Here is a 12894-nt window from a genome sequence, read left to right as displayed (position 1 = left end):
TAAAGTAAAATATAAGAGGCAGGTCTTGCACCGACTGGGAAGGAAAAGCTCCGTGAACTGCACGGGAGACTCACTCAGCTCCACATCCGAGGCTGGAAACGCCATGGGGTGGGGCGTGGGGGGCAACCGGGGCTGGAAATGCCATGAGGTGGGCACGGGGGGCATCCGGGGCTGGAAATGCCATGGGGTGGGCGCGGGGGGCGTCCGGGGCTGGAAATGCCATGGGGTGGGCGCGGGGGGCGTCCGGGGCTGGAAATGCCATGGGGTGGGCGCGGGGGGCATCCGGGGCTGGAAATGCCATGGGGTGGGCGCGGGGGGCATGTGAGCTGGCCGGGGCACCAGGAGGGGAGGTGTACAGGAGGGCCTCAAGGGCAGATCGTTACCGTCCTTTTTTGTTTAAACGATCCTCATCAAACACCCGAGCTCCCGAGTTTTGATGTGTAACAGTCTCAGTATCACCATTTTCTAAACTGCCCTTAATGATTGGACTTTTGTTTCCTCTTTGAGTCAATGGGTATTTAGGGAAGAAAGAAAGAGATGAGATTTTTCGGTGGTGTGAGGATGTTGACTTGTTTCAGCTTCTGTTAGTGACTCCTAGTGTTGTTATACTGCAGCCAGAGACTATAAACGGGGTCCCTTCTGTTTGAGGAATTTCTTGAGATTGTCTTCGTGGGCCACTAGATACCTCCTTTTAGTAAATGTTCCCTAATTGCTTTAAATGAGGGTCTTCTGAATGTAGAGTAGGAAGTTTGATGCATATATACATGTATATGTTAAATTATCTCTGGATAATTTTATTCAAATCCTATGTACACATGTGAATTTTTAGACCCTGATCTGGTCAAAGCCTTTCATCACAATTGTGTCCCTATCGTGTTTTCTTTGCTGTTGTTATAAGGGTTCTTTAAATACTTTGATACTATATTGTTCATCCCATAGAAGTTTATCCCGCCAGTCTCTTCTTCATTGTGGAGTTTACCTCTTGTCAATATAAGTTTACTTTTTCTCCATTCTCATGCTTTCTACCTTTAATCATACTTGGCCTATGGACATTTGTACAGGCCTGCAGACTCTCCTGCTCCGGACATGGTACCTTACCCACCCCAGGCCAGAGGGTGGCCCAGACGCGGTGACCAGAGAGCGAAGGAGAGGGCGGCCTGCAGCCCCTGCCGAGGCCCACGTGGACGGAAGCAGCCCAGTGAGCGAGGGGCCTGGGAGACCCCACCCCGCTCAAGCCTTTGGATGACGCAGATCCCATCCACGCTTGCTCTGCCTCGCTCTGGCCCAGCCCCGAACCCCCAGCCAAGCTGCCCCCCGACTCCTGCCCCTCAGAAGCCACGAGGTAATGACTGTTTCTCAGGCTGCTCAGTTTGGGGTGATTTATTACACAGAAAAGGATAACGAATCCAGCTTGATAACGTTATTTTACCTGACCTCCCGTCATGGCTCAGTGTTTACCCAGCATGGTTTTACTCTCCTTCGTTTGTAACCTCTCCCTGAAGTTCATTGCAGGTGCAAACGTCGGCATTCCAGCAGGAAGCAGATGGCGGCCCCTGCACCGACAGAACAGCGGGAAGGAGGACGCGGGCCGACGTGAGCGTGGCGCCTGGCGGCCGAGAACAGGAGCCGCCAGCAGGTCGGGGCAGGCTGCCCAGCAAGGCTGTCCCGGCAACAGCTGCACTAGCAGACGGTCCCCGCTTCGGACGCAGACACGGCCGTTACATTTCCACGGGGCGCGTGGCTCGTTTACACTTATTGTCATGACATATATTTGCTCTCACATCTACAGTGTTCTTTCAGGTGCTGTTTTTATGCTTGCTTCCTGGTCTCTCTGCTTCTGTCGTTTGGCTTAGGAGTTATGGTTTCTTTGCTTTTTTCTCATTCGTGATTCATAAACAGGCATCCTGTGTTTTTATTTTTGTTTTTTGCTTTATTTTTATTCTTTTAACTTTTTAAAAATTTTTATTGGAGTATAGTTGATTTACGGTGTCTTTAAATTTATATGTTGGTTATATTTGCATTAAAAATGTGAACCGGATTGGAGGCCGGGGAAGGAGGCTGAGAGCCTGGCGCAGGCTGACCGAGGGGACGAGGACGTGTGCCCCAAGCCCGCACCCAGCCCCGCCACCTACCTGCCCGAGGCCCCCCACCTCCCCGTGGACTGGCCGCGACCCCTGTGAGAGGGCGTAGGACCCCGGGAGTCCCGTCGGCGTGGACATCACTGAGCGCAGGGAAGGGATGTCTCGTGCATGTTTGAGGCAGAAACGCGATGGGGAGGAGGCTACAGAGTCTCCAGGACACCGGCCACACCACCCAGGAAAGGCTGAGGCCCGTCAGCCCAGGGACGGTGGGAACAGCGGGCAGACCTGCGCCGAGACCGGAGCCGCTCACCCGGCGGCCAGGGCCCCAGCAGGACTGCTGTCAGGACAGGGCCGTTATCCCACCAGGAGGTGCTGGCCGGCCGGAAGCAGCGGGTGCCAGCCGGAGAAACGCCGCGAGAGGGCACTGTCCTCGAGCCCCTAGCGTCCCATCAGCGCTGTGAAAATAAGGAGCAATGGAACCTGGAAAAAACCCTCCATTTCTCCATTTCTCGATTCTTCTTATCTTGGTTCATTTCTCAGGTGAACATCCTTCAGTAATTTTTTTTTAATAGTAATCTTTTATTTATTTATTTATTATTTTTTTATATTTATTTTTGGCTGTGTTGGGTCTTCGTTTCTGTGCGAGGGCTTTCTCTAGTTGCGGCGAGTGGGGGCCACTCTTCATCGCGGTGCACGGGCCTCTCACTGTCGCGGCCCCTCCCGTTGCGGGGCACAGGCTCCAGACGCGCAGGCTCAGTAGTTGTGGCGCACGGGCCTAGCTGCTCCGCGGCATGTGGGATCTTCCCAGACCAGGGCTCGAACCCGTGTCCCCTGCATCGGCAGGCAGACTCTCAACCACTGCACCACCAGGGAAGCCCCCCTTCAGTAATTTTTAAAGGAAGAAGACGTAGGGGGAGGGATTTTTCTCAGGGTCCTTTCATATTTCAGAATGTGTTTCAGTATCTTTACGTTTTGGGAAACAGCTCTGCCTAGAATGATCACGTCATAATCTTGTTTCAAAACCTGACAGCTTATTCAAGGATGAAATTCCTTACGCACAACCCTACCCTGGAGGGAGCCTCCAAGGTGGCCCCTGACGCTCACACCTTCGGTGTGGGCTGGATGTGGGGACCAGAACAACGCCACTTCCAAGATTCGGCCGTAAAAGACTGGCCTCCATCGTGGGCGCCCCCCTTCCCCTCCGAACTGGCCCACTCACGCCGGGGGAGCGGCTGCCATGCCTGGTGGTGGGGGGAGTCAGGTGAGACCACAGCCCCAGCCAGCAGCTTGACTACAACCTTGTGAGCCCTCGGCCAGAGGCCCCCAGTTAAGCCACACACAGACTACTGACCCTCAGAAGCCATGAGATCATAAAAAGCTTAAAGCAAACAAGTTTTAGGGGTAATTTGTTATGCAGCAACAGGTAACTAATACACGAAGGAATCCCGAAAACAGCTCCTAGAACTGACAAATAGAGTCAGCAAGGTCACAAGATGCAAGGTCAATACACAAAATGCAACTGTATTTCTATAAGCTACTAGTAAACAATTAGAAAATGAAATTTTTTAATCTATTTAAATTAGCACCAAAAATAAAATACATGAGAATAAATTTAACAAAACATGTGCAAGACCTCCACACGGATAACAGAGAGAAATTAAAGGCAAATAAATGGAGACACCGAGTGTGTCTGTGGGTTGGAAAACTCAGTCCCATCAGGATGGAAATTCTCCCAAAACTGGTATATAGATTTAGCACAATCCCAATCAAAATGCCAATGGCATTTTTTGTAAAACATGTTTGAAACCTGGCCTAAAATTTTTGAAAGGAAGGGAAAGACTGATGTCAAGACTTACTGCAAAGCTGCAGTGAGACAGACAGACCAACAGACAGCAGGACAGAACAGAATCCAGAAGTGGACGTGTAGAAACATGGTGCGTTTACTTGTGACAAGACACCAGTGCTTATTAATGGGGGAAGGAAAGTCTTTGGAAAGAGACAGACTCCCCTCCTTCCTCGTAACACACCCCAAATTAACGCAACACAGGTCACGGGTCTAACCCGAAAGCCAAGGCTACTGGTTTAGGAAAAGCGCAGGAGAGCTGCTCCTGGACTTTGGGGGTCGTTTACGGATTCACCTTGGTGATTTTGAGGGGGTCCCTTTCCAGAGCTTCTGGGGTGTTATTCAGACACAGGGTACCCCCAAGACGTGTGCAAGCCTTGCCCCCTTCTGTCCTTCTCCTGCCCCCTCCATAACACTGTCATCTGCACTGTTTCCTTCCCGCTCGCTGGGAGCCACGTGGGCCGCGTGCAGTTTGGCTCCGACCATCACTCAGAATTCAGAGGACACGGGGGACGGGGACCTTCATGTTCACCCGACCCTGCTGGTCTGTCCCCATCGCTCTTCCTGCCGAGGTCCTGGGCTCCTCTGGTCTGTTGCGAGGGTTTCCTTTGGCCCATCTTCTAGGGCAGGTGGCCGGCGCAGCCTTCCCTCTCTTCCCTTGCATCGTGAGGCTGACAGCGCCTTGCTCTCTGCACCTGAGCAAGGGAGGACCCCTCCTGGAAGTGCACCCCCGGGAGGGGAGGCGGCACCTCGGGGAAGACCCCGCAGGCTGGTGACCCCGGCGTCTCCCTGACCCATGAGGAAGTGATTTTGAGACAGGGGCTCCCACATCCAAACGCGCGGGTGACCCACAAGGTCCTGGGAGCAGGGATGGGGCAGGGGGGGGGGTGCGATGTGGAGGGCGGGGACACTGCAGAGCACGGGGCCCTCAGCCAGGCTGAGCCCAGACAGGTGGGCTGGGTGGGGAGGCTGGAGCAGACCCGGTGAGGGGGGCCCTTCCTCCCCAGCTGGCTCTGGGGTGGTTCCACCTCACTTGTCCTCTCCCACACCACCCCCCCCCCGTCCTGTCTCTGCCCCCTTTTCTCTGTCCCCACGTTTCCTTACATTGTATTAAAAAACAAGCTGATGCCTCATAAAAGCCACTGTGTTTTCCAGTAACAGACCACAGCCAAGTAACCTTGACCTCAGCTGTTGGGTGAAACAGACCCTCCCGCTGTAGAACGCCCCACAGGACTGGCCCTGCGAGCCTCTGCTCTGTCCCTGAACAAGCGAGGCCTCTCTAGGAGCTGCTTCCACACACGGTGGATCCTCCTCGGTTCCTGCCTCGGTCAGGAATTGCGCTGGCTGCATACACCACCAAAACACCACCACCAACAACAAAAGTGGCTTCGGTAAGTTAGGCGTTCACGTGTCTCTCATGAGACAAGAGTTGCAGGTGCCCAGCCAGGGAGGTCTGGGTCTCCAAAGTCATCGGAGGCCCAGGCATCTCTGTCCTGCTCCACCTCCTTGCACATGGCTTTCTGTCTCAAGGTCACCTCATGGTTCAGACTGTTGCCAGAGCCCCAGCCATCACACCTCTGTTCAGGAAGCAGAAAAAAAGAAATGCAAAGGACAGGGGGTGCTTTTCCCAGGTGAGTCAGCTACTTTTAAGGAGCTCTCCCAAAGCTCTGCCCAGCACTTTTACTCACATCTCCTTGGCCAGACCTTCGTTATTTGGCCGCACACAGCTGCAAGGAATATCGGGATAAGGGGTCCAGAGAGGATATCTGGCTTGGCCAGGATGGTGAGGGCCCAGAAACCTGGGATGGGGGAGCCCTGTGGGGCAAGTCTGCCCCCCCAACCCATCAGAGAGCGAGGACAGGGGCCAGGATGAGCCCCACAGAGTTCTGGCCAAGGGCACAGACCAGTGCCAACTCCTCCCTGCGGGACTTGGGCGGGACTCATGCCCCCTCCCTGGTTGTCCCAAGGCCCCACCTCTGCAGCTTCAAGACCCCAGCAGGGTCTTCAGGGACCAGCAGGACCCACGGATTGGGGCAAACTTCTGATCTCGCACCGTCTCTGTCACGGTGCCTGGGACGAGGTCCAGCCAACCCTCTGCAGTCCACTCACTCAGGACACAGCTCAGCCTTGGGTCGCATTGTCCAGCCCTTGTGACGGTCCAAGCTTGGGCCTGGACGCCTGGACCAGAGGCAGATCTGTCTGGAGTGGCCCTTCAGTGGGGCTCCTTCTCAGCCCCTGCCCATGGCCTGCTCCCTGACCCGGTGGTCCCACAGGACGGCCACGCAGATCCCATCCACGCTTGCCCTGCCTCGCTCTGGCCCAGCCCAGACGCCAGCCCTCGGGGTCTCTGTGTCGGGCACCATGTTTCCAAGCACCTCGAGGGCCCCTGGGAGCCCCTGCCTAGGCCTAGGGTCAGCAGGCAGCACCCTAGCCCTGGAGGGCCCAGGAGAGGGGCTGGCCAGGAGGTCCTACCCCTCCCCGGCAGGTCAGCAGGAGCCGGGAGGAGAGGCCTGGAGAGGAGTCGTGCTTTGCCTGAGCCCCTCACCCCAAGCCGAAGAGGAGGCCCCACGTCATCCCGCGGTACTGATGAGGAAACCGAGGCACAGGGCACAGAGGTGAGCTGCCCTGGCCACGTAGCTGGACGGCCTCCCGCCCGGCATCCCTTCCCCGCCCTGAGAAGCATGGGGTAAGGCAAGTCCAGCTCTCGGGACTGGCGGTGACCGGGCCTGGGAGCCCCGGCTGCAGGGCAGGGATGCGTGGCTACTGGCAGACCCCAGCCTCCACCCCCAGCTCCAGGGAACCGGCCGAGCTCTCCGGGCCGTGCTGGTCAGAGCTTTCCAGGGACGAGGCCCCCGCCCTACCCTCCCGCGGAGGGGCGGCCTCGGTGCCAGCGAGGGCGGGCGTCTAGCTGCTCCCCCCGCCCTCCACGGACAGCAGCTGGAGGGCCGGCGGCCGCGCTCTCCCGAAGATGCTCCCGTCCGCCAGTTTCCCGGAGTCCACTTGGCCGCCCACCTTCCCCGGCGCCCAAGGCCCACCGGCCCCTCCCGCAGCGGGTGTTGGCTGCGCCAGTGACCTTGTGATAACCCGAGTGCCATCCGTCAGCGGCCGGCCGCCAGGCTCCGGAACACTGCGGCAGCTCATCTGAATTCAAATTACCCCGGGAGACGCACGCCGTGCCAGCCATAACTCAGCGCGGCTGGAGGAGCGCGGCCGCTGCAGATTGGACATTACCATACATTCCTGGGGCGGCGGACAGGGCTGCTAATGAAAATATCAATCAAAAACTCAGCTGACTTAATGGTCAATTTAAATTAATTAATTGGGGAGGAGAAAAAAGTCGAGGGGGCAGCACTGATGGGCTCCGTCGCCAGTGGCCGCTGAGAAGCTTGGTGCCCAACTGGGTACAGCCCCCGGCCCGGCAGACGGGGCGTCCCCTCCCAGGGACCCCACCCGAGGACCCAGGGAAGGGGTGCGAGGCCCGGCCTCCCTGCCTCGGCAGCTCCCGGCCAGCTGCGGGCAGCCTGTCCGACTGTCCGGATCCCTGTCTGCAGGCGTAGCCAGTCGCCTTCTGCCGGGTGCCGCCTGGTCACCAAGGAGCAGAGAAACCCCTTTGCCCAGCGGGACGGGGAGCGGCTGGCAGGGCGAGGGCGGGTGAGCCATCGTCCGCTCAGGTCTCCACCTGGACGCCCGCCCACCCACTTAGGCCTCATCTCCTTGTCCATGAAAGGGGGTAGCGGCAACCCCCGCCCAGGGTGCTGCAGGCCAGGGCGTCCCAAGGCCCCTCGGGAGGGTCAGTGAATTGTCCTCTACATGCAAAGAGAGAGGGCAGGTCCCCAGGGCGCAGCCCCGCTACGGCCAGGCAGCTGGAGTGCAAGCTGTACAGTGTCCCTCTCAGCCACGTGGCACCGGGAAAAGCTTCAAAGGCCCCAGGTGACAGGGGAGCAGGGCTCGAGGGACACACAGGGACCCGCCATGCAGTGAGGGAATGGAGCTTGACAGGCAGACACCACGGCCCAAGGGCACTGGCAAACCGTTCAGCTGCCAGAGGGGGGTCTGGGGGAATCGGGATTCCGGGCAGGACCCTCAGGGAGATGCCCACCGCAGACCCCGCAGACGGGACGTTTTACATCCTCAGAAGCCCTCCACAAAGGAGGGAGGTGACAGAGCCAGGTGGCCTGGCCCCCCGGCCCCGCTGCAGGGCACCGGCCATCTGCGGACCTCTCCAAGGGAAGGCTGGCCCCGGGGTTGGGTCCCAGATGCCAGGCGGAACATTCCCTGCCATGGGCTCTCACCCAGCGCCTTTCCTGCAGGAACCACTAGGGGACATCGCCCACGGCTGAGAGGAGCCCACTGTCCAGGGTCTCAGCGCGTGCGGTCAGGGCCGGGGAGCCCGAGGCGACGCAGGGATTGGAGAGGAGGTGGGAGGCTGGCCAGGGGGTGGGGGGCGGTGAGGAGGGGGCAGGACCCTCAGAGGCAGCCAGGAGACTGTCAGTGCCAAGTTCAAGTGATTTCACAGGAGGGGGGTGGACAAGTCAGGGTGAGACGCGATGGGGAGGGCTGGGTGGGCATCTCGGGCTGGGCACTGGGGACCCGTGGGGGCTATCTCTGGGCTTCGGGTTCTGGTGGTGTTTGGGGTCAGCACTGGGGCACCACTAGGGTTCTGGGGAGGCCCGGACAGTCACCCCCACCCAGCCCACCTTCAAGGGGAGGGCCTGCTGCCTCTCCCGGGCCTGGTGCAGGAGGGGGGCCTCACGTCTCCCAGCCACTTCTGCCCGTGGACTGTTAGGCCCCAAGCTCCCGAGGGTCCCCCCCGACCCCGCTGTTACCTCTCGCCCCACCAGGCCTCCTGCTCAGTGCCCGGCCAGGAAGCCACCCCAGCCTGCCCTGTGTGCCCAGCCACCCAGGTCCCCGTGGGCCAAGTACCACCTGGCCCAGCAGGTGGAGGGGACACAAGCTCCACCTTTGACCCCAGGGCACTGCCGAGACCACAGCAGCTGCTCAGCAGGTGGCACTGTTCTTGACTAATTCCCACCATCAGTGACAGTTGGTTCAGGTGAAATGTCTGCAGATGCACGTTTCCCAGGAGAGGTACGTGCCAACATCACTTCTCCAATAACTGCAGGATCGATGGTCCCAGGGGCCCCAGACCGAGGGACCCTGAGGGGCCCACCCAGCCCTCCGCCCCTCCCATCCACCCCCATCGGGCCTGGGTCCCGTCCTACTTGTCCTCCCATCACCTGTGCCAGACTCACTGGCCAGACAGAGCCAGGGTCTAGGCCGGGCCGAGCAGCCAAGAGCTGCAGCCAGGCTGAGGCCAGGACGTGGAGAGAGGGGGAGTGGGGGAGGGAGCCCAGGAAAAGGGGGTCTCAGGCCCTCACCCTTCAGGCGCCGGTCCCAGCAGCTGTCCCTCCCAGGGTCTCCACTCAGTGGGGTGGCTCCTCCCAAGGTCACGCAGCAGGTTGGTGGGAGCCTGGGGCTTGAACCTCAATTTCCCCGGGCTCCCCCTGGCAACCCACCCGCCGTGGAGAGGCCCCTGGGGGATTCGGCTGTGTGAGCTCTGTGGCCTTGAGTCCCGCACCCTCTCTGGGCACAGAGCCCCATCTGTAAATTGCAGTGTCCAGTGACCAGCGCTGGATTCAGTAAGCCCTGGGGCACACAGCCACTGGGGCCACACCCACAGCCACCTGGCCACACCCACAGCCACTGGGGCCACACCCACAGCCACCTGGCCACACCCACAGCCACTGGGGCCACACCCACAGCCACTGGGGCCACACCCACAGCTCACCCTGCCCCATCCGACCCTGGGCTCCTGCACTCCTGACAAGCCTCCTGGATGGCTGGACTCCCTGGGGTGGGGGCATCTCATCTTGTCCACACTCCCCAGGGTGCCCAGCGCTCTTTGGGGAATGGCATTGATCCCCTTCCTGGACCCAGCCCTCTCTGGGAAGTAGGAGGAGCCACCAGAAGCCCTGAGGACACTGAAGTGGGGGGACTGACAGGGGGACACCATCGCCACCACACCTGGGGCCCCAGGGTCTGCGCCACCTCCACTCCCACCCCAGGTTCCAGACCACCCTCCACCCTCCACCCCCCACCCACCCCCGCAGGCTTGCCCACACGCCGGGCGGGCTGAGGTCTCAGCCACTGCCAGGGGCAATCTTTGCTGCCACCCAGCGACCGCCAGGGGCAGTGCAGGTGGAGCCTCCGGCCACCACAGGACCACCCAGCCACAGGGTGAGTGACCAGGGGCCTCCAGGAGCCGGCCAGTGGAAACAGAGCCCCTCTTTGGGCCTGGACCGTGCACCCCAGAGGCCCAGCCAGAGGGCAGCTGGGGACCAAGGGGGTGGGGCTGAGTTCTGGGCAGAGCAGCCACTGCCTCGGTGTAGGGCCACCTGGCCCCGCCAGCTGTGGGGAGAAGGTGAGCATCCAGCCTCCAATTCCTGCACGAGCGTCCCGGTCGCCCCGTGAGGCCAGGACCCCTAGCGCCACACACTGGGAGCGTCCAGCGTCTGGGCCCTCAGGCTTCAAGCTGAGACACAGGCCTCGATCCAAGACCCCCGCCCAGCTTGAGCAACCACACTGCGATGCCCACGCACAGCTGCTCCCCTCGGGCCCTCGGCCCCAGTCCACACCCTCAGGAGGATGGGGAGGGAGGCGCTCCCGCCGGCCCCGGCCTGTGATCCCAGCTGCTCTGGGCCCACCCACATCCAAGCGTGAGCAGCTGGGGCATCACCGGCTGCCCGGTGAGCATCTCAGGGGCCATTTGCGGCAGAACCCTGGCTGGGAGGGGCCTTGTATGGCTGCAGAGCCCCGGGGCAGCCCTGCCCCTCCCTGCCCTGGTCTGGGGTCTCTGAGCCGGCTCCGGAGGGCTGCGGAGGGCGGGTGGGATGGGCCGGGGAGCCCTAGGCGGCACACACTGCCTGGCAAGGTGAGGCCCAGCCTCTCCCTCCCTGACCCATGAAGGGACAAAGCCCCCCAGGCCACAGGTTCCACCCCCCAGAGGCCCCTCTGTGCACTGGCCTGTCACCCGTCAGGTCCACCTGCAGTCTCCCCCGCAGCCCCTGCAGCGTGGCCTTGGCCCAGTGTGGAGAACCGCCCGGGCCCCGCACAGAGCGGACCCTTGGCAGACGGGAGCCTGACGCCCAGGGCAGCCCTGCCCACACCCGGCTTTCATGGAGGGCATACTGGGGGCTCCCAGAGCAAGTGTCTCAGGCCCAAGCCAGCCCCTCGGGAAGGGGGAGCCAGCCCTGAGTCCCTGGTAGTCCCAGGGCTGCCGTGGCTGTCCTCACCACACAGACCCACCTGGGCCACCCAAGGCAGCTCTGAGATCAGGGCTCCCCCCCGCAAAGGCCAAAACCACGACAGAGGGGCGAAAACCGCGGCCGCTCGACACCCTGCCCCGGTCAGTCCGCCTCGCCCTCACGCCCCGGGTCCACTCAGACAGAGGAGGTACCATGCTGCAAGGAGAAGCCAGGCCCTGGGCCTGGGTGAGGACCCCCTGCCCCCGTGTCCCCAGCGCCCCTGAAGGAGGAGACCTTGGTATCTGTTAACAGACAGGGTGTCCTGCCGCCCGCCTGCCGGGGCTGGTGGAGGTCTGTGCCAGGACAGCAGGACAGAGGACCCGCGCCTCACGCACAAGCGCATCAGCCGCCCCTGCCAGCCGCCCTGAGCCGAGCTGCACCCACGAGGCGGGCGCACGGCAGTCTGGCCACACTCCCAGGAAGCCAGGAGAATGGGCGCCAATCCCCATTGGACAGATGCTACGCTGGGGCCCAAAGAACTGGGGCTCCCGGGGGACACACTGCAGCTCCAGGCCGGGCCCCGGACCTCCCGACCCCGGTCCAGCACCCTGTGTCCTTCTGTCGACGGCGAGCACCACCTCCAGGCCAGCGGCGGCCACGCATCCAGCCAGGCGTCGGCAGCGGGGCTGGGTGGCTGGGAGAACTGGGCACTGACCGCGGGGTCCGCAGATTCCACGAAGCGCCAGAGGCGGCATTTCCCTCTTGTGGGCCCGACAGCCTCTGCCGCCCCTGCTCACCTCTGCCGCCTGATACGCTGCGCTTCGGAAACAGCCAGACGCTGGGTTTGGCCCGAGGGCTGCCGGTTGCTGAGCCTTGATCACGTGGGGACCCTCAGCCCAGAACCCACCCCCTGCCTCCCGAGGTCTCTTCCTCTCCCGCACGAAGGGCCCTGATGTACGATTTCATTTCCGTGAAATGTCCAGAACAGGTAAATCCACCGAAACAGAGCAGGCTGGTGGGGTGATGGCCAAGGGTGGGGGGTTTCTCTGGGGCCACGGGGTGAAATGCCTCGGAACTGGCTGGAGACGGTGCCTGCACAACCCTGTTGATCTAGTAACTGCCACTTTAAACTGGTTAATTTCATGTCGTGTGAATTTCACCTCAAAGCAAGTTTTAAAAAGGCAATTAGATTGGAAGGATACAGAGACGATTAGCATGGTCCCTGTGCAAGAATGACTCGCAAATTCGTGAAGCGTTCCATATTTAAAAGAAAAAAGACAATGAGATAACTTGGATGTATAGTAATATATGAAATTAATACCTAAATCAATAAATCTCATACACTAACAGTAAAAAGATGTTTGCAATTAATCGTGTAAGACTTTTAAAATAATAATACCGGAGAGGGAAGGCTTTGGTCCTGTGGCCGCTGCATCTGCCTGGCCCCAGCTCCCCTCCAGCCCCCTCACCTGTGCCCGCCCACCTGTGCCCGCCTGGGCTCCCCACAGCCTCGCCCCAGGGAGCTCCTGGCTGCGCAGGTGCGGACGACATGACCCTCCCGCGCGGCGGCACCCACAGCAAGCGTCTCTGTCACCCCACACGTCCCAGGTCTCGCCCCGGGAGCGGCCGGGCTGGTGTTCATCCCAGGTGCTGCCGCACGCTCTCTCCCTGCAATGCCGTGGGGTCTCATTTGTCATCTGTCACTGTGGTTTCTTGTTCCGGGAGC

General features: G+C 60.6%; 1 pseudogene; it reads left to right on the top strand.

The window, feature by feature from the left end:
• Positions 1-12339: 12339 nt before the first annotated feature.
• Positions 12340-12435, top strand: LOC114237871 (U6 spliceosomal RNA; annotated as a pseudogene).
• The last annotated feature ends 459 nt before the right edge of the window (positions 12436-12894 follow it).

This window comes from Balaenoptera acutorostrata, chromosome 5 (genome assembly GCF_949987535.1).
Source record: "Balaenoptera acutorostrata chromosome 5, mBalAcu1.1, whole genome shotgun sequence".
NCBI classification, from domain to species: domain Eukaryota; kingdom Metazoa; phylum Chordata; class Mammalia; order Artiodactyla; family Balaenopteridae; genus Balaenoptera; species Balaenoptera acutorostrata.
Note: the sequence above shows the minus strand (reverse complement) of the source record. Positions and strands in the feature narration are given on the sequence as shown.